Below are 22,446 nucleotides of genomic sequence, written 5' to 3' on the forward strand. Positions count from 1 at the left end.
TCATATTACACGGTAAACTGCGGTTGAATATGAGTACTTAAAATAGTTAAAACCTACGTACGAATATGAATAGGAGACGTGAATGTAATTATTTTATCATTGAAATACTAGGTTCCATATTTTTATCGAACGACTTTGTATTGTTGATTTCTATTCTTCGATTTCCGCTGCTTGATTAGCTCAGGATATCCAGATGTTATAAATAGTGTCGCGTGTGCATTAAAAAAAAATCGAAAAACAAAAGACTCTAACACTGGTGCCATTCAAATCAACTACGAGTAGTAACGAGAATAAATAACAATATGCATTGTTTTTGACCTAAAATGATGAAATGTAATTAATCAAAAATAGGTGATGTTTTCGAATCGCGATTTTGTTGTATCGAAACAAGACGGAAGTGGAATTTACTTGTTGAACGGATCAATAAACCTGAGTCGCGAACGAGTATTTGAGGTTGGCACAAACGATATTGTGATTACTTCTTTATTTTCAGCCCAACAAAAACATCTTTTGAAGTACGAATTTACGTAAGTGTTCAACTCGATTCCGCTCTCATGAAACTCATTTTGACGTTTCAGCTAGGCGAATCAACTGCAGAAAGTGATTCAGAAGAATTGGGCTCGATAAATTGTGAGGATCTTGAGTCATGGCTTCCATTTACCTCTCGTAATAAGGAAGACATTCCACTTGGCAGAACAATTTCTGAAACGAGTCTAGCTAAAATGAAAGAGCATGCAAAAACACATACCAGTAAAAATTTCAAAAGTTCAAGTCTAATTTTCGATTTTGGGTGAATTTTTAAAAATCAAACTTGCACCAAAAAAAAGAGGGGAAAACAAAATTTTACCAAATTGATCTAGAGAGTCGAAATTTGGTATAAGCTCAATTTTCGAGCCCCCGAATCGATTGAAAAAAGCTTCGGACCTTTTTGAAAAATTCTGGAGCCTTTAGCAGATTTTAGAAAATTGAAATTTCCCACAAAATTTTACCCAATGAAGTTGAAAAGGTAAAATTCATTTTTAAACTCCAATTCCAACATGCTGAATCGATTAGAGGTGAGGTTTCAAGTTATTCTGGAGCAACCAGACATGCGTTGAGAATTTCAGATTTTCAAAAAATATCATAAAAATGTTCAAGTCGACTTCAACACTTATAAAAGCAGTTGGTGCTCGTTAGGTTGTTTTGGAACATTCGCCAATTTTTTGGAAATTCCAGTTTCTCTTTTTTATGACATTTTCGTGAAATATGGAATTTTCAAAATGTGGCTGGAGCAGGGCTTGTACTCAAATTTTTCTCAAAAAAAGTAACTTTAGTAACCAAAAAAGCTGGAAAAAGTAACCAAAAAGTAACCAAAAGTGACCAAAAAAATTTTCAATGCAAAAAATAGAGGTGAGGTGACCGAAAAACTCTGATCCATACAAAACTTTAAATTACTACATTTTATTTTCAGAGGTCTGATGAAGCGATGTGTTGGAGGGGGGGGGGGGGAGGGGGACTGAAATTTTCCCAACTTTTCACGCTAAATTTTCCGAACGTTTACTCTACCCCCTCCCCCAAAATGATTTTTCCAAATAATTGGTCAGATATTGATTACATTATGTTTTTGGAATTTGTCGAATTCATTTTTCCATTTTAGGAAATGTTTGAAAATTGTAGTACATGGCAGAATTCATATTTGCCCGAGCGAAGCGAGGGCGAAAAATTTATGATTCGAAACATAAAACAACCTCATTTTTCAAGCAAGAAGTTGATTTACGTGGCTTCAAAGCTTTCAAATTTTAAAAGTTTTCAAAAAATTACATATACCTAACTAAGTACCTATTTGTTACGTGTAAAAATGAGTAAATGCCCGAGCGAAGCGAGGGCGAAAGCTGCGAAAATTGATAATATGAGACGTAAAACAACGTCATTCCTGATAATGTAAGTAAAAAGTTGATTTTCTTGGCTTCAAAATTTTCAATTTTTCAGGAGATTATTACGTATATTCATAGAAATATGAATAAAAGCCCGAGCGAAGCGAGGGCAACAGCTTTTGAAAATTCACAATTCCTGAGAGGTAAAACAGCAACATTTTTGATGAAAAGAAAAAGAGCTCTGGGTAAAATTTTGAAGAAAAAAAAAGGAAATTTGTGAAAAAAAACTCGGAAAAAGTAACTTTTAGTAACCAAAATTTTTAAAAAGTAACCAAAAGTTACTATTAGTAACTTTAGTAACTTGGTTACTTAAAAAGTATCCGAGTACAAGCCCTGGGCTGGAGAGACCATAACAACTTAAAACGTACTCCAATCGATTTGACATGTTAAAATCCGGTTGTGAAATAAATTTTAACTTCCCAATTCATTGAGAAAAAATTTGATGAAAAATTAAATTTTCAAAAATCTGCTGGAGACTCCAAAACTGCTCAAGATAGTTCGAAACCGTTTTTAATTGTTTTTTTTTTGGGGGGGGGGGGTAAGTCAAGATGGTGAAATTTTGATTTTTTTCATATTGGTCTTTCAATTTTCAAAAATTCACCCAAAATCAAAAAATGCATTTTTGAGAAAAAATGAATTTTTCATTTTGAAAACAAATTGTTTGCGTCCTCGTCCATTTTTTTCCTTCTACATCGATTTGTCACTAATTTCTGTCCTTTATGAAACAAAAAATTATCAAATTATCAAATTTTCCGCATTAAAATAAAAAAATTATACTTTTGTTACGTCACCTCATTTTTGGCAGTTTTCAACCCTTCGCTCTTGAACCAAATTTCAATTCTCGAAAAATTCAGAATTATGGGAGGAAAATCGTAAAAAACATGGGCTTTTGAGAATTGAGAGAGGGTGGGGAACACTGGGGATGATACTTAAATTTGTTCGTTTTTCAATGCCTTTGGAGAAAATTTTGCATCTTTGATTTCTAAGAGAATGTAATGCTGCTATTTTTGCTAATTTTGTGGTAAGCTTTTCGTTTACCTGTATTTTTGTGCAGTTTTTCAATTATAAAATTTTAGCAACTTGATAAAATTCTCTCATTGAATTTCTGTAGGACTTCAAGAAACAGGTATATCGACTTTAAAACCAATTTAGGCAATATTTTTAAAACTGTTTTATATTTTTTACAATTTTAATTCAATTTGTGAATTTTTTTTTACAAGATTCGATGAAATTCTTGCTAATTTTTCTAGTTTTTGCATAATTTTATGCTATCTCGGTCGACTTCTATCAATTTAGACACAATTTTCAAAGATTTTCGAATTAATTTGGAAAATTTCACAAATTTTTGGACAATTTGATTCCATTCAAGTGTCAACTTATCTAATTTTACACATTTTTAAAAGCAATTTTCTCTGACATTTTCACAATTTGCTTCATACTTCGTTCTATTTTTTCGCGTACCGACATCAAATGATTGCTCTCGATTACGTAGAATTCGTTCATATTCAAAATGATCTAAGAAATTCCAAAAAAGTTTCTCAAAATTTGAAATTTTTCATGGTACTTACTTAAAGTCGATGAACACCCATTTAAAGCAGCCTAGCTCGATCTTCTATTCCCTACTTTACAATACATTGTTCAGGTAGTTACATAATGTTTTTTACCCGTCAAAAAAGAAACAAAATACCCGCCTTATCAGCATCTCTTACATCACAAATCGCGACTTCTCCGTCACTTCAGCACGCCAATTGTATTGAAATGTTCGGCAAAACGTCCGGCATTGACGTTTACAATCAAATTAACACCTTTACGATAATTCCAGCAACAAAAGAAAACCTTGACGGCGCATCGCGAAAAAATTGCCACGGCTGCGAGAAAATTTGCACAAAAATTTAGCCATCAATCAACGCGAGTACCTATTACTTATAGTACGTCGATAAATCATCAATTACGACACCAGCGTGATAAATAACACCAAAACACTTCCTTCTTGCGTTCTAGCGCCAAGTACCAAAAGACAACACAGCGTTGCCAACCGCAGTGGCCAAAATGTGGTGATTTTTTTCACCACTACGTCTAAAAAACAATAAATCAGGGCAATTCTTGTTTCATTTACTTGAAAAGGGGAATTTCTTGAGCTGAGACCAAAAGTTCAAGTTTTTCTGTGTTGTTGCAAATTTTGAGATCTAACTAGACGATTACCAAAGTGATGTTTTAGAATGCAGGGTGATGGTATCAAATAAGCCCCAAAAGTGCAAAAATCTCGAAATCGATTTTTTTAGGTGTAACTTTTCTACTCCAACCAAAAGTGTTTTACGTAGTCGAGTTGAGTTTTAATTCAGGCAAACTTTCAAAAGTGTAACTATCGAAATGAAGTATGATGGGAAATGTGATAAATTACACGAAAATACTGAAATTAACAGAAAAAAAAATAGTTTTTTGAGCCTGATAATAAAAATCAACAAAATCGATTTTCATAAGTTCGCAAGTTCGCCAAAAAAACATGCTTTTCTCTGTAAAAATTATTAAATTTTATCAAAAAAATCACGTTTTAGTGACAAATCACTACGTTTGGCAACGCTCATACAACAATCCATGGGTAACTCTATCGTGAGCATGGGAAAAATCGTCCATTAATTTACGTCCATGTCGTTGCCGTCGTGGTTTGGTACGTCAGCCAGCCAGCCAGCCAGCCATGCCACTTGCCAGCGTTTGCGCCAATTACACACTACAAAAACAACAATCCATCCAAACAGCTAACCTAACACGTGTTTCTAAGTAGTAAATTTCAAATTTGAAAAACTTGCCGGTAATTCGAATACACGAACGAAGTTTAAAGGTAGGAAAAAAAACAGGTTCTTAGCCTAACGGTTTGTCATTATTCATTAATTTTGATAACAAAAACATCTATGTATTACGTTGCTCATGCTATCGTAAGTACTATCGACACTGAAATTTCAAACCAGTACAATTTGCCGGCTGCTGAACAAGTATTAAGTATTATTTTTCGCTTACGCCACCACGTGTTTTTGTTTATATGCCCATCGATTGTACTTTTATGCGCGATTAAAAATAATTACCAGCTAGTTTTCGCTTTAATTCGCTCAACGACCGCTTTTTCTAATTAACGAATAAATAGGGAATGAGGTGTTTTTTTTTTGCAGCAATCAACAGTAGCGCTGATATACAGTACCTTCGGTGAAATAATAATTTTTGTCCTCGATAAATATACGATTAGTAGATTACCAGTTACCTATTTACAAGTATATTTGTATGAGCCAAAAGGTCGAAAGGTTTTATTACAATAATACACATGTACTCGTCGTAAGTACTCGTAATAGAAAAAACACGTTCAACATGATCCCTCCATCGTAAGTACCAAGATAGATACACTTCAACATACTCTACAAATCGATTTATATTACCTTTATAATTGTAATTTATTAGTACAACATGGAGAAAAGCCATTCACGATATCGTAGACCTTCTCCTTCTGTCTTCCCGTACCGCAGATGATACAAACCGTCAGTGAAATGATTGATTTGAAATATATTGCATTTCGATTTCGCGCACGTTACACCATCGTCGTAACATTTTCATTACGTCGACGACGACGACGACGAAAAAAAAAACACCTAACATTCGTGATGCTGAATTTCAATAAATCACACGAGATCGACTCGACACGATTCGACAATTGTGTTCTCAGAATCCATACTGATATCATTTCTCGAAACGTAGATTAATCAAACCTCCTGCCGATACATCGATCGCAAATCGTTTGCTTTGCTCGATCGATTACTCCAACTCGCCTGTATTTTCAATAATTCCGCGTGTAAGTACTTTGTTCACAGAACAATAATCATGGTAAAGTTATTTCGAGACTTGTACAGGATGAAAATACCATTAAAAACCGCCTTCAAAGAAACGGTAAACCATTTAGCCAAGTAATAAAAATTGTTTTTCAGGGACATGTAAAGTATAGTTGGGACAATATGCCACCCAGCTTGAAGCCCTCTTCTTCTGCAAAATATCGTTCGTGTCCAAAAATATTAATTATTTCTAGTTTTTTTCCTTTACTCATAAATACTTTGTAGTAATATTACATCATTTTCATCTCGAATTTCTTTCAATTTTTTTTTTGAAATATTTCATCTTCTACATTCAAATTGAACTTCTCAATATCTGTTTTTTTTTCTTCCTGCACCCTCCCCCCATAACGTATAAAGCTCAGAAAATGAACCAGAAGGAAACGAAATATCAAAATGAAAATCTTTCAAACGGTTTAATACATAGAAATGTGATATGAAACGATGAACCAAAGTTAGGTGAGAGGGAACTGGCATCCATCTTGTAAATTAAAAGAGTATAGGCAGGTATAGCATGTGATTGAAAGAGAAAATCTGAAAATTGATTGATTTCAACTTTTTTTTTATCCAAATGATGACGATTAGGTCAAGTTTTTAAAAAAATCCTACCCTGGATTTTGAGAAAAATTTACCAGATTTTTGGATTCAGGCTTTACCTTATTTTGGGAGATGCGAAAACGAAAAACCTCACTATTGAAAATGGCTCCACTTTGAGAGATCCTCTGGTTCAGCTTTCTTTTGCAGGGATTTGAGCAGGTACAACCAAACTCAGATGGATCTAATCAGTCATCTCTTTTCGCAAAAAAAAGCACTGTCAGATTTTTCCCTGCCACCATCTTGCACAATGTTTTTTCAAAATGGTTTTTGAACACCCCCTTACCACTTTATTTTCCAAATAACATTTTTGAAAAAACGATGCTCTTGTTTAAATTGTGATTTATCCATCAAATTGAGTTTTTTTTTTTCGCTCACTTGAAACATGAAATCCAACTATTTGGAGGAAAATGGGGGGGGGGGGATTTACAGGACTCTTCTATTGCAGTTTTTCGTTTATTTAAAACACCAATTCGTCAGACCCAAGATTTTTTCGTTATCTGCATGGACTCATTGAATTACTTTTGTAAACATCATCACCTATTTTTAAAATCACTACTTTTTCACTATTTTCACTACCTGTTGGATACCCTGTATTTTGAATAAAAATGACGCTAAAGTTAATTTGGACAGTTTTTAGACCAATTTTTAGAAAATCTTAATCTGAACGAAAATATACCCGAAGGTTCCAGAACAGCCTGAAACCACCTCCAATCGACTCAGTACATTAAAAATGGCATACTACGTAAATTTCATTTCAACAACTCAATTGGGTAAAATATTGTGGAAATTTCAATTTTCAAGAATCTGCTAGGATGTTCCAGAACTACCACTCAAAATAGTTCGAAACCGTTTCCAATTGATTTAGAGGGTCAAAAACAGGGCACACACCAAATTTCAGCTTTTTTGATCCGTTTGGTAAAATTTTGAATTTTTTTCCATTTTTGACCCAAATTTGATTTTTTTAAAATCTAAGTATTAAAAATCAAAATTGTTTGTGATGAACTCAAAAATGTTATCCACTGTCTCCAAAATCGTATTCGGAAAATCAGGTCACCTCAATTCAAACCTGAAGGGCAATTATTTCAGCTGATTTCATTGAAAATAAAAGGACATAGGTGTAGAAGTGACTTACGTAACTTTTCTCATAAGGATTTATTCTCATACGCGAGTTCATATTTCTATCATTTTTGGAAGGAAATTTGTACTCACCTGAAACAAAGAAAAATTAAGGTGGATTAGTTAGTTATAAAATTATTGATTAATCAACAGATAAGTATAATATGAAATAATAATGGTTGAAGGCCAAAGTAGAAATTCTGACCATCTCGACGTTCAATAAAAGCCGGAAATACAAGAAAGTTTCATAAGAATTGTAAAATTGATTGTGAAAATCACTCAAAAATATCAAAAATTGACGGACCATCAGAAAACGATCAACATTTGAGAAAATGTCTCAGTTGGGTAAAATTTTGCACAGACTGCTTATGTCAAATTGACCCCCCCCCCCTTCAATAATTGAAAATTACCAGAAGTTGAATTCATGGTAAGTATCTAACGGATTTTTTTTTTGTTGAAAAAATCACTGCCTTTTTTCAACCAAATTTCCAGAAAGCTCTTCACTCGCCCCCCTCTCCCCCCACACATACAAAAAAATTAACAATGTGAAAAAATATTAAAATTAGGAAGAAAATTAGTACAAAAAGTATTTTTTAATTTCAATCAGAATTGAAAAAAAAACAATACAAATGAACGTACATATTAATGAATTTTTATATTTTCTCACAACGTTCACTATCTGTTAGATACCCTATTCACTGAAACTAGTGATATTCATTTTCAAAATGAAGAAATCAAGCTCTAGTAGCAAAGTAATTGACGAAAAGTGAATAGCACATTTTCCTGCAAAACTGAAAAAAATTGCATGTTGGGCTAAAAAAAACTGCAAGAAATCGCATCTGAGAAGGAAAAAACCAAAATTTTACTTGATTCCATACTCATTTGACAAGAGGTGAGTCTTCTTCACAAGCAAAGCAATCAAGCCACCAGACAGTAGATCCCTAGAACGTATCTTCTACCATTTTATATATAGATACAGTTCGATGCACAGTGATTGAGTCCTCAGATGTGTTTCGCAACAGGTCGACAAGGGTCAAATATGTCCACTATTAAGTCATTTCAGCATCAAATCAGCGTTACAGGAGGAAGATGGAAATAACACCAAAGAAAGTATATGCTTCATGAGAGGAAAAAGTTCGATTTTTAACATCAAAACTACATAGTTGAAAGCCAAATTTCAGTTCACTGACATTCCACTGAATGGATTTTCCGACGCATTTTTCCATTTCCTCGGTACCACCCCAGAGGCGTACCATCGCGTATAATTAAACAGTCAAGAGAAACCCATTTTTTTCTCCCGTTGACTAGTCATCAGTTACATTAGAGTTTCTTGATGAAGCTGAATCAATGCCACCGGGAATTTCACAAACTATTCGGTTACTTATAATATACGGTTAATATCGAATAATTATACTATTTTTCGTACATAGTTCCGACGTCGATTACTTTACAGGAGACGGCCACGGCCGGTCAAAACATTCTCAGTTCAAATTACATCAACAACTGGACGTTCGTTTATCGATATATCGTTTCATTCGAGCAGAACATCCTGTCTATGCGAACTCAAATACTTAAGTATAGGTACCTATACCTACGTAGTACGTACCTAGTAAGTTGACGGATTACGTTACATACTGCACAGACAGTAAGTAAGCAGACATAGACATATAAGACACCCACACCCATATGATAAATTTAGTCTGATGTAATTAATAATAACGCCGAAAAAAAAACTGATGCCTTTACCAGCAAAGCTCATCAGGTGAAATATGACGTCGGACAAATGTAAAAATGTACTCGAGAAGGGAAAGAATAGATTGTTATCGACGTGCCATACCGTCATAAATGGCAAACAACTGCACATATAATTTCAACAGTCAAGTTGAAGGTAACGTTGGGAAAAATTGATTTGTTTTGTACATACGAATGCCTTATACGTAAGTACATATACAGGTCTAGAGGTATGTATACTCCAGGTACACGCGATGGGTAATTTTTGTAGAATAACCATACACAGACGATGAGAAAATTCAGTCATTTATTTATATTTGAACAGAAGATTTCAATTTTTTGTTCGAGTCTGTTTTTTCTACCTGATAGTCACGTCTGATGATAGGCAAATCATCTTCGCGAATTTCTCCACATTTTCACGATCGTCGATCGATTCTTCTTTGTTGGATTTACACGCCCTATTAATTCCACGTGCTGGGTCGCAACTCGGTCATGTAAAAAGTGATTTTTCATTTTCACTCATTTTCCATCATCGTATTAGATCCTTTTTTACAATTCACTCACACTTTCGAGCTCATTGTTGTAAGAGCAGGATGCTGTTGTAGACGATTCGATCAAATCATCAGAGCAGCCAAACTAGCAAAGATGTAGGACCACTTTCTTCATTATTTGGATACTCTGAAATGGCCACTTGGGTTTTGAGGGAAAACAACGAATACCTACAACTTGATCAATAAATTCTCTTCAGCTGCTTTGTGTGCGTTAAAAATTGTATCTTAGTGTCCTCTCTCAGCATTTTTCGGTTTTTGCATTTCTTGAAAAGTGCCAAAATGTGACTAGATCCCTTTCAATTACCACCGATTCAATTACATCATGTACATAATACATTGCTCAAGTTCGACACCGCGAATTACTATACTAATATTACATATTAACCCAACCGCGAATTACAACTAATTATTAACCTCACCACGAACCCATTACCGAGCCTATTTAACGGCACAATATCGTATAAGAGGAAAGGGCAAGGACCATACATCTCGTGTATCAAGGATAAGTTCAACAGATTCTTATCTAAAATTATAAAAATTCATCGTTCCACGGTCTGGCTACAGTATGCACGTACATATATGACACATATTTATGCAATCGAGCCAATCGAATCCAGTACTTTTCCAGACGTCTTGCGGAATCTACCTTATATGCGAAAATTTTCAACATGGAATTTTCCATCCAAGTTCCAAGGAAGTTTCCGGCTCAATGAAAGTGACTAGAATGAAACTGATGGAACGGAAGTCAGGAAAAAATACTGAAATACATGAGGTGTGCTAATTCGTTTATTTTTAAATGTTTCATTTCCATTTTTGTCTGATTTGGTAACGTTTTTCAAATTTGGATAGGGATAGGTATACTGCAAAAGACATTTTGATAATTGTATCCACTTTCAATTCCACAGGTCGATTCTCTCGAATACACAGTTATGATTATTCATACACTCGGTATTTTTTTTTTTTTATTTTTCTCATGCTAAATTCTTCAGATTTTTTTCAACTCGAATGCTATCAGCGTATACGCTTTAAATTTATAGCGAATAAAACGATACGTACTACGATTACGATTACTTTCAGATTCAACCGATTAATTACGCTTAAACGCGATAAATCAATGTTTCGAAATCTCGTCATATTAATAAATCTCACGTACCGTACGAAGCTGATCGAAAATCATTTCGCATCTTATAAAATTGATTAATCGATTATTGACCGAGACACGAATTCATCAAACAGTTTCACTCTTACTTCGACATTCGATCTAAAAATCAAAGTATACGAGTCGCTAGATCACGATAAATGTCCGCCTTTTGATCGATAATCGACAGCATGCGGACTCGAAGAATTGAAGGGAGGTGAAGCAATGACCAGAATGAATGAGGGGAGGGACGCCAGCATACGTAAAATTATTTCCACAAAACCTATAAAAATTATTCTGTTCGTGACAGTAGTGAGAATGTAGTTCACTAGGAGAAAAATATTGAAATTTCCACGCCATCTATTCCTGAGACTTGGAAAAAATCGAAGTGATGTAAAATTAGGTCATGAGGCTATTTGTGATTCAACCACCAAAAAACAATTTTTTCTCTAGAGCTCGATATTTTTTATGATTTCCAAATTCTGATCAGAATTTCACACTTACATTACGTTTCTTTTTGGTATCACAGAGAATAACTATGTACTTGTTCGAAGAGTTCAATTCAAAAACATTGAAATGTAAACAAAACCAAAAGACCAATTAATTTTATTGCAAAAAAACAACAACCATTGAAGAACGTTTTCCAAAATATTTCAACAATTTTTGCACCAATATATCATAATTAGGTATTCATCTCCTATCCCCTCCACTTTTCTCCACCAAAGCCCGAAAATCGATGGAAAGTTGACTATATTAAGGATTTCTGCTCAATTGTCGTACAGTAACCTTTGAATGATTTTTGTTCTTCCAATGATTAAAATTCTTATCAACTTTTATCACCAAATCCAAGAACCTTGAGGATGAAGGGAGCAAAGAGTAGAAGAAAATGCAAGAATGAAAATTTGTTACGTAGGTAGTTGGGATATCAAAACTTCTAATGATTCATAAGGAAATTTTTATCTATGTGATGATCATGTTATAGTCAAGTGCCACCTTATCATTGAATGAGTAATTTTTCTGCATAATAATACAACTTGCACGAGACTCGTTGAATAAACGAATGCGGAAGAAAATATCCTGTTTGAACTAGTATCAAATTTTGGATTTTTGTATTTTCTATTTTTCAACAATTTACATTGTCTGCAACTTGCAAAGCCCTATTGATCAAAACCTGTTATGAATCATTTATCTTGCACGATTAAGACTTGAACGTAAACATGAAAAGCTGACAATGAAACGTAAAATTCATTCATTTATCGAAATCTTATCACTTATCAGCGAACAGATAAAGTAATTAGGTATTATTTTTTTGTTGACGATTTAATTCATCATCTCAATGGGACAATCGTGCGAACGAAATAAACGACAGAAATAATTACGAGAATGACTCATATCAACTCCAACGCAAATTCGAATGGTAATTGCAGGTAATTTACCAACGTGTCGGCTGATTCTAGTACAGTACTTATGAGTGAGAATTGCAGACTACGAACAACTACCCATTTACTGAATAAAACAAGCTGAAAATCAAACTCGATAATTAAAGGTTCGATTCAGCGAATTTTTCTCCTCGTAATACGCAAGAATCGTAAATTTCCCATTCATAATAATACGTGCTCGTGATTTTCCACTTCGATTGACGCGAACTATCGTCCGATATGACGTCATGGATCATCTTACAGGTATACGTAATATGTTTATTTGAAAATAATACGTATTTACAAAAGGGTACCATCGAAAAAGAAAAAAAAATACATGTGGATCGATAAGATTACACGCTCAACTTCAGACTTTGCATTTGACAACGTCGTCCAACTCAACAGCCGGATATCAGATTATTGGTACCTTGTTTCTACCTTGACGATAAATCCCATCGAGTGGACGCAACTTATCACATCTTATCCATCATGTCGTAGAAACGCATCGAAAAATATCGTATAGAATTTCAAAATTTTCATTAACAATGGCCTGGGTATCGCGAAACATAACCAGAGGAAGATACTATTTCAAAAAGTATCGAGGAGTGGCGCCAGCAATGGCATAGTTCAAGTTGAAAAAGATGGAGATCTATAAGCTTTTTGTGAAATTCTCCATCGACCTATCAACCTTTGCTCTTTGCCTGATATACGTTTTTTTGTCTCGTTGTCGAAATGATCCAACACAAGCCATGAAGCAGTTGCGACAAAAAAATGAGTTTTTCCATAACGCATTAATTTTATCACCAAACCGTTAAAATGAGCAATATCTACAGATAACGATTTTGTCACACTTTGTAAGTACATATTTCTTATTTACATTTTACCTAAATATATTTTTTTGGTTTCGGCGAAATAGAAATTGAAGTAGCTACTAGCTAGTAGCTATCAGTGCTAAACAGGAGGAGAAGGGAAGGGGAAGGAAGTCGTCGAAAGACTATGTTTTCCAAGAACAATTTATGTATGCCAAACCTACGAATTATAGTTCTGAAAATTTAGTCATTTTTGAAAGTGTTTCGATGAATTGAATCATTCACTTTCAAAACAAAACAAGTCCATTAAAATAGTCAAAGTGTTCAAGAGAAAAATAAGAAGCAATTTCAACGCAATTCTTGCCAATTTTTTAAAAATTCAAATGAACGTATAGGTATTTAGGTAAATATTTTAATAATTTATGATTTTATCAACACACTTCATCAAAATTTAATAGTTTCTAAGCATAATTTTATCATATTTTGTGTTCATGTTTAATGATTCGATTAATCAACGAATTTTCAGAAAAATGATCCTTTTCATCACATCTCTCCAGTACTCCAGCACTTAATCTCAAGTTTTTGATTGTTTTCATCGTCAGTAGCCAAGAAATTAGACGCTTTTAAAGCCACAAACGTACCCCTCCTGTTTCAGCATTTTTTCATGAGATTACTTAAAGGAATGAGAGTCTTATATATAAATTTACAAAAAAATTGATCTTCAGTTTTCTAATTTTTGCTAAAAATTCGTTGAAAACAAAGTCTTCTAGAAAAAAACTCATCGCATTGTACTAATTGGAAATAGTTTTATGCTCTACAATTTTGTTTCTTCGTTTTTTTTTCGAGAGAGAGAACTCTTAGCTTTCATCAAAAATCGTTCTTTGAGGCAAAAAAACGACTAAAAAATGCCAAATTTTTCATTCTAGCAGATTTATGCTCGATGAATCTGTCACCAAGAAGTCACCAGACAGTCAAATGTGAACTTTCTATGGTTTGGTGACTTTTCAGCAGTGTGTCTGCCGGAATTTTTTGGGCGAAAATCACTGCTTTCAATTTTTCGCTTTTCCAATGTGTACAAACATCCCAAAATTTTTTTCAAACAAACAGATGCCAAGAATATAATTTTGTAATTTCAATTTTTGATTTTATTTTCAATTTTAAGGCTTTTGTTATGTAATGATATTGGGCGAATAAAGGACTTTTTTCAAAATAAAGAATAAAAAAAAATTAATGGTAAATTAAGACAACATTTGGAAAAAAATATACCAATTTTTCGAAAAATCTATCGAAAATTAGTATTTTGAGGGGTATAAAAACGTTTTCTGGGGTGATAAATGAAGAAGTTTTATTATTTTTGCTTCAAAAATTTTGAAACTTGAATGATTATTTTTAAGAAAATTCAAACTTGAAAAAAAAGAAAATAGCTCGAGTGAACCGAGGCCAAGAAAGCTTTCAAAAATTCATGTTTCAAAAAGTAAAAGAAAAAGTTTCTTTTATGGAGGTAAGGGAGTATTTTTCTAATTGAAACTTCGAACATTTCTAGAATTTGAACAATAAGTTTCTTATTTCGAAAAAGAAGAGCAAATAGCCCGAGCGGAGCGAGGGCAATAGCTTACAAAAATATGTAATTCAAGTTAGTTCTAAAAAAGTCAACAAATGAGCCATTTTTTACAAAATTTTTCTTGTGTGAAAAATCGGATTTTCCGCATTTTTTTATTTTTCACACTGCAGTGTGAAAAATGAATCAGCAATTTTGCTTAAAAGGCATGCCTTGCAAACAAAATTGCTGAAAATCACTACTTTTTCACTACTTTCACTACCTGGTAGACATCCTGTCTAGGTGACAGCTCCCCCAAAATTTTCAAAAACTAAAATATCTGATGAACCTGTTTGCCTCCAAAGAGGGGCGAGGGTAGCGAGTTACTTGAAAAAACCAAAAATATGCTGACTTTTTAGTAACACGAAAAAACAAGTGAACCTTGTCGACTCGTCGTCGTCTCCGATTTTCCTCAAATGGTGTGCTGGAGAAAAACTAATTTCTGCTGAAAGCTTCAAATCGTCTCGTGGTTTACCATTTTTATGAAAACTTTGTCAGTAAAAATACTCGTAGATTACTTCGGACATTTTTAAAAATTTGCTAAAATTTAAAAAAAATCAATTTCGGAAGCCGAAGGCTGACATGAACTTTCAGTGAGCCAAATTCCAGCCAAATCGAAGGTAATTAGCTGACGAGGTTACCTCGTAAGAATTTTCATTTCGCCCTAATTAAAGCTAGGAAGTTGATTTTTTTCAATCGAAATCATTCAATGAGCACTTTACAGGAAAAATATATCGAAGGGCCAATTTTGATTCATGGAGCTCGAATTTAGGGGAAGAGCCTTGAAATTAACATCAGAAATGTTGAAGAAATTTTTTTTCTTAAATTGCATTCTAACCTCAAATCCAAAATTTGAATACAGGGACCGAGATGCTTATGCCCCAAACACAATTTCTGAGTTTTTTCAACCCCCCCCCCCCCCGAACTTCTCCTTGACCACAATTTTGAAAGTAAAATGTCGAAAAATTTGATTGGACAGTTGAAAAGCTCTATTATCCATTATCGTCAAATTTCATTCACTAATATACATTTTGAGGGTACTGTTTTTTTAGGTCCCCAATTTTTAAAAAAAAATTAACATAAAGTAAAAAATGCGATTGGGCAACTGCAACTTTGGGAATCTATTTTAATCATATTTTTAATGCCATCAGATATTTTGAAGCACACTATTGGCATGAGTAAAATAAGAGGGCATTTTTTTTGCAAAAAGCACTCATTTACGTTGGAGGTGTGCCTCAAAACGTATAATGGTATATAGTCGGGGAGCCCACATAAGGATCTATTGCACCTCCCTCCCCCCCGTTCGATCCTCCAGGACAACTTTTTTCTTATAGGGAGAGTCCTAAGGAACATTATTAGCCCTTGTCCTGAAAAAAACTTCAAAACGACTTGAAATCCACCTGCAGTCGACACTTTGCAGAATGAATTTCGGCTTTCCATCTCCATTTGATAAAATTTTGGGAAATCTTAAGTTTCAAAAATCTACTGGAGGCTCCAGTAATTTTCAAAAAGTTGCTGAAGGCTCCAAAACGACTTAAAATCCACCTGCAGTTGACTTCGTAACGTATTGAAATTAGTTTGCAGAACGAATTTCGGCTTTTCAACTCCGTTTGATGAAATTTTGTGGGAATTTCGAGTTTCAAACATCTGCTGGAGGCTCCAGAACTGCTGAAAACGGTTTGAAACAGTTTCCAATCGATTTGGCATGTCGAAAATAGGGTATACCTCAAATTTCAGTTTTCTTAGTCAATTTGGTAAAATTTTGATTTTTTCCCTCATTTTTGGCCTAAATTTGATTTTCAAAAATGCATCAAAAATCGAAAATGGCACTTTAGCACTTGAAATTTTGACAGATGATGAATTTTTGCCTGATCTTTCGATCTACGTTCGTACAGTTCAAAAAATTTCGTGCAAGTCCTATGTTGAAACGCAAAATCTGCGATTTCGGCTGATCTGTCAATCAAAATGGCCGCCATTTCGTAAGTAGGGCCACTTTTTTTTTTGAGGACAAGGGCTAGAAATGGTTCTTAGCCTCTTAGGACTCTCCCTTTAAGAAAAAAATTGTCCTGGAGGATCGAAGGGGGGGTGCAATAGATCCTTATGCGGGCTGAGCAGCTGAAATTTCTCCTTTAACCACTTCTTTAAATCCATCAGACCATTCTGATCATTTCTTGCTCTCAAATTCTTTCCATATCTAGTAGTTCGTATCAATCATACCAACACCTACTGGCAAACACACGTTTCGCAATCTACCAAAAGTGTAAAAAATTGCTAATTTTTCACAACACTGGAACAAGTTATTATCCAACACCAGACACAGATATACCTAAATTTACGCCGACGGGTACGATTTCAAAATAATCGATGATATTCACGCTACCGTTACGACAACCTCGATAACGAACATTCAACAAAAGGGGCAAAAAGTTAACGAACTATCGAAACACTCGCCGTGCAAAAGGAAAACGAACCTCATACAAAACAAAAAAAAATATTTAAAATTTTAATGAAGTGTAATAACTAGCTTAGTAGCATGTTTTCGATGCAGCCAGCAATGTTAGCAAGCAGACTCTACATACGAGTACGTACAGAGAGAACACGTTAATTGTCGAACATTAATTACGTCTACGAGTCATTGTGCTAATGTTCGTCAATTTTTAATTACATCCAAACGTTACGTTACGTTTTTTTTTACGTACAGTACAAACTGGTCATGTTATTTTGAAAATCAGCTGTTCATCGTGGACCGGATTCTTTCCATTCTTGGTGGTTTTTGAACTTGAATCGTGAACCAGCAACGTGCGTCTATGTCTGTGTGGTTCAACAGACGCTCAAAATGAACACCATAGGAGTAATTTACTCAAAAAAAATTCTAAAAGATGCCATTAGGAGTAAAGTTAGCAAAACGTATGGAATTCTGCCAGTAAAGACTTATATTATTCAATATACACACCACGCTTGTGATGTTATTACACAATATAATCTCGACAATAAAATAAAAATAAACGTTATAGGGTTCTCTCGTAATACGTATAGACTATTACATCCGTATCTTGATAGTTTTACAGCATTTGAGATCAGAATATTACAACTGGTTTGAATAATATCAACGACTCGAGTCGCCAACTAGATGCATCGTTTGGTAAGGAACAGAGAATACAAATACAAAAACCTTGAAATACGAGCTGATACTTCCTAATTCCTTTCGAGGCTTTCGATTCTAATACGTAAATTTTTTTCACTAATCAGGTAATCAGTAGTCCAACATGGAATTCTTAATTATCCACGTGAAAATGGTATGTTTTAACGAAACAAACAACGTAATACAACATACGATAAAAGATTAAAATCGAGTCGAATATTTTTGCTCATCCAATTGGGTAAAAAAACACCAAACTTCGAGACAACTGATAACGATACCAGCGAATGTAAAATTTACCCATTTACAATCACCTCAAAAAAGTACCTTCCTGCGGTAATATTAAAATTATAATAAACATGACCTAAATGTTGTATAATTACACGTAAATACACCCCTGCATTTTGAAAAGAAAACATTAGCATCTGTGTCTGCGAGTACATAATGATTACATACCTTTTGAACTGTTGTCAACGATGTAGTTAACTTGAAATGTACTGCCTTTTTCCGAACTGCAACTTCAACTTCACATAATGCAAATTAAACAAACCATATTCACGTACTTTCTATTAATAAAAATTTCTAATAGATCACATCGATATTAAAACGATAAGATATCAAAACGAAAACAACACATTTCACTATTCTTCATCAACGAAATACGAAACCAAAAGAACTACTGTAGGTATCCGAAAATATGCAACTAAATAACTCGAATTATTATTTATTTTACAAATTACTAGAAATTATAAAATCACCGCAGAAATTTACAAATTGATAATTTTAACACACGCAAACCGATCTAAGAACGCTAACAAATTCAACGTACACGAAATTAAAATTCGCAACTTGATCTGATTTCTGTATCGTATCTATCGTTTTACTTCACCTCACGTCCAGCTCAATTCAAGCCATTGCGTTGCCTATGGCTTGAGAAAATAATTAGAAAAAGAAGAAAGATGGCTTCATTGTTCGAAAGACAAAGAAAGAAAACAAAAACATAAGCAGTGTTACCAGTATTGATAATGTCGACGTAATTTTCGTTTGTTTTGAAATGTTAAATTTTTCACGTTCATTTTTGAAAGTTGATTTAAAAAGTTCGTATTGATCAGAAACAAATTGAATAATGAAGTAATGAATTTTTTTCAATTTTACTGTAGGAAGAAAGAATACATAATGATGTTTTATTCGACATTATTACCTTCTGAAACGGTAAATTTACTACGCACGGAGCTAGGTAAGCATGTTGAAAGGAATTTGGGAAGCGTTGTTTTCACACTGTTTCGATATTGTAAAATGTAAACATGAATGAACGAATGATTCATTGTTGATTGTTCATTTTATCATTTTTTTTTTAAATGATGGACATTGAACTTCGATTAAATTTTCGAAGAATGATGATGAATAAATAATTATATTATGTTATGATGATGATTTCACTTTCAGCTTTCAGCTTTTGAAAAGATGCGATTCAACTAATTCGACTCTGAAATGCCAAAACAAAACCATACCTACTATCCAACTTCCAACTTCCAAGCTAACAATAAGTAGAGTAGATCAAAAAGCAATAACAATAAGCCTATCCTATATAACCACTGCGAAGTGTGAAGTGCAAACAGAATGTAGGGTAGGTGCTGATGCTGAAGAGTGAAGATGCTGAAGTCTATTTTTGTGGTAAGTTTTAAAAATTTGAGGAACCCAAAAAAGCTGTCAAGTCTACTGTCTAGTCACTTAGTCAATCTAGTGAGAGTGACTAGTGCTAAAATTTTTTTTGGTGCTTTCAATTTTTGAAAAGAAACTGCATTTGAATCGACTTTTTAGTTTTTGGTCATTCTACAGATTTAAAGCTTGCAGTGAGTTTTCTTTTGACGCTCCAAGATTTTCAAATTGTTTTGAAAGAACCATGACCGCAAACGAATTTACGCAGTAAGCATTTGTAAACAGTAACTGTAACTCTAATTCGCACTGCTCATCATAGTAGGCATTAGGCAGAAATTTGAGAAGAAAATATTCAAAGAAATTTGTTTACCTAATTTAAACTTTTGAGGAGTTCAAATTGAAAATCTTTAGACTCAGTTTCCCTCAAATGAACTGTCAAATTAAATAAATTTTCTTGTTTGTTGTTGTTGTTGTTGTTTTTTTTTTTTAACAAAAATGTTCAAAATAGGCCTAGCTATCTGGTAGGTACCTAATTGAGATTGAGGACACTGAAATTGCGCACCTAATTTACACGTTGGCCTGTCCTGTACTAAATTGTTATTTATTCAACGTGGTCTGAAAGTAAAAATATAGGTACCTAGGAACCAAGCAATATATCAAATTGGAACAATCACAAGAGCAGTAACTACAATAGGTATGTAGTACCTACATCTTTAGGTATCACTTTTACTTCCTGATAATTTAAATTCGAAGTTTTCGAAGCAAATTACACTCTTCATTCTTTGAATACCTGAATAATCATTTCCAAAATGAAATGAAAATCAAGTACATACTAAATAAATTTTTAAATATCTAGTGTCCTTAGTATCCTAAATAGACGTAGCCTAAATAAGAACTTAGGTATGTTACTTCTATAAAGTTTAGCATCAATTTTTGAAGATGACCATTTTGATTAAAACTTTTTACTTACAATCAAGTAGGTAGGGCAGTTTTTTCAATGATTGGAAAAATGTTCTAACGTTTCATTTTATGCTGGTTTTTAAAAGTGCAAATGTAAGCAGGGTTCCAATAGTTTCATGATTCATAGGTACTTGAAATCCTACTTAATTTCTAATAATTTTACATGTAGTAAGGTAATTGATTGACACGGTGAAATTCTTGATCTAATTGCGACGCTAATAGCTCGAGTCTTCTTGATTTTTGACCAGGAAAACGTCAGACATACATACTTAATACAAGAGAAGGGGAGCATAGTTGGCCAAATTATAGGATAAAGTAGCCCTATGCCCTAAGACCAAGAATGTGTAACCTGTTTTGAAAAAAAATGGTCTGATTTATGATTACAAAACATGGCAGGCGTAGGTAGGTATGTGAGATTCTGCTAAAACCTAGGCCACTGCTTCTACAATTCAAGACCACTGGTTCTCAGCGAGTGGGGAGCAAGTAAGATCAAGATCATAAATTCATAATACAGAGGTAAATGTTGAGATCTGGACGTGGACGTAAAGGGTGAGCCGGTGAGGGGAGATCTTCCTAGTATATCTCACACTCTTACACTCACTGAAAATTTTTTTTGAAACTTCAGAATTCTAAATTGGCTGTCTAGGACACGTATGAAAAAATTATAAAGAAACAGTGAACTTATAGGTGTGTTGATTCATTTTCAATTAATAATGAACTCATTTTCTCAATAAATAAAAAAAAAAAGGAACATTCTTGAAAAATTTCTAGTCAGTGTTTTCAAATCTATTTCCAATTAAAATTACAAATTTTGTTGCCAATAATGCACATTCGTCCAATTTTTGCTACAGATACCTACCTACGATATGTTGATGATAAATTTTCTCGAGAACCAGAAAAAACCAGAACGTCCAGAACCATCAGAATTTATCACAATTTTATGGTAGATACGAATATTTGAACTTTTAATTTTTAACAACGGAAAAATCTAATACCATAACCTTTTCAATGATATTTTATAAGAAGTTGTTGAAGTCAAAGTCAAAACCACATCACTTTCGAAAAATACTCTGCCTGGAAAAATAAAAATACAAGAACCAATTTAATTAAATAAAAACATTACCTACCTAATGGTTCCGATTCCGAATCCGAACCCCTGTTTTAATTTTAAAATGAATTTTAATTTTTAAATTTAATGTGCACTTCCCTTCCATTTTTTAATTTTTAACTCATTACTGTTTCAACTTCTAAACTTTTGAAATTTTGTCGCCGATCTGGATAAATTTAAAATTTAAAACAATTTTGCACTGGCCTCATTTGCAGGGCAGTAAGTGGAAAAAATGTATTGAGCTTGGATTTTGAGTTACAAATTACGATACTTACTTACAATTTCCAAAATCTGAAAATCTTTGTGATATTGTAACAAAAATTTGTTGAGAATTATTATTGGAGATGGAAATTCGTAAATCGAACGTTTTTATCCATCCTTAAAGAATCGAAATAGTTCAATGTGAAATTAGCATTAACTAAAAACACTCGTTCTTTATCAATGTGATAATAATTTTGAAAAAAATATTTCAATTATCAACAATGTAAATTAGTCAATTATTCACAGTTAATTGAAGGGTTCTGCGTGAAATACTATTTGTTTCAAGATTCTAGATTCTACATTAGTTATTGCCCAGGAATAACATTATTCGCATCTCATCCAAGTCTGATATGAACTATTCATTTCATGAAAGTGAGTACATCTCTTATCTATTCAAAATTTTTGAAACATTGAAACACCCAACAGTTCGCTCAATTACAAACTCACTCACCTATATCTATTAATTTTTATGTCGACAGGATTGCTCAATAATGAATAATGGTATACCTCAGCCGTAAGATAAAAGTAAGGTACATCTTTCTGCTGATATGTTTGGTCGGTTTTATTTACACCGTTTATC

General features: G+C 33.5%; 1 protein-coding gene across 2 annotated transcripts in view; it reads right to left on the reverse strand.

The window, feature by feature from the left end:
- The window catches only part of LOC135841412 (E3 ubiquitin-protein ligase RNF19A-like), a 142,317-nt gene extending 123,498 nt beyond the window's left edge, over positions 1-18,819 (reverse strand). Inside the window, exon 1 of one of the 2 annotated variants that reach the window (XM_065358353.1) lies at positions 18,335-18,819. The gene's annotated coding sequence lies outside the window, so the exon portion shown is untranslated. The remainder of the gene's footprint in view (positions 1-18,334) is intronic. The other variant, XM_065358354.1, reaches the window with a different exon arrangement.
- Between the last annotated feature and the right edge of the window lie 3,627 nt (positions 18,820-22,446).

Source organism: Planococcus citri, chromosome 3, assembly GCF_950023065.1.
Source record: "Planococcus citri chromosome 3, ihPlaCitr1.1, whole genome shotgun sequence".
NCBI classification, from domain to species: Eukaryota; Metazoa; Arthropoda; class Insecta; order Hemiptera; family Pseudococcidae; genus Planococcus; species Planococcus citri.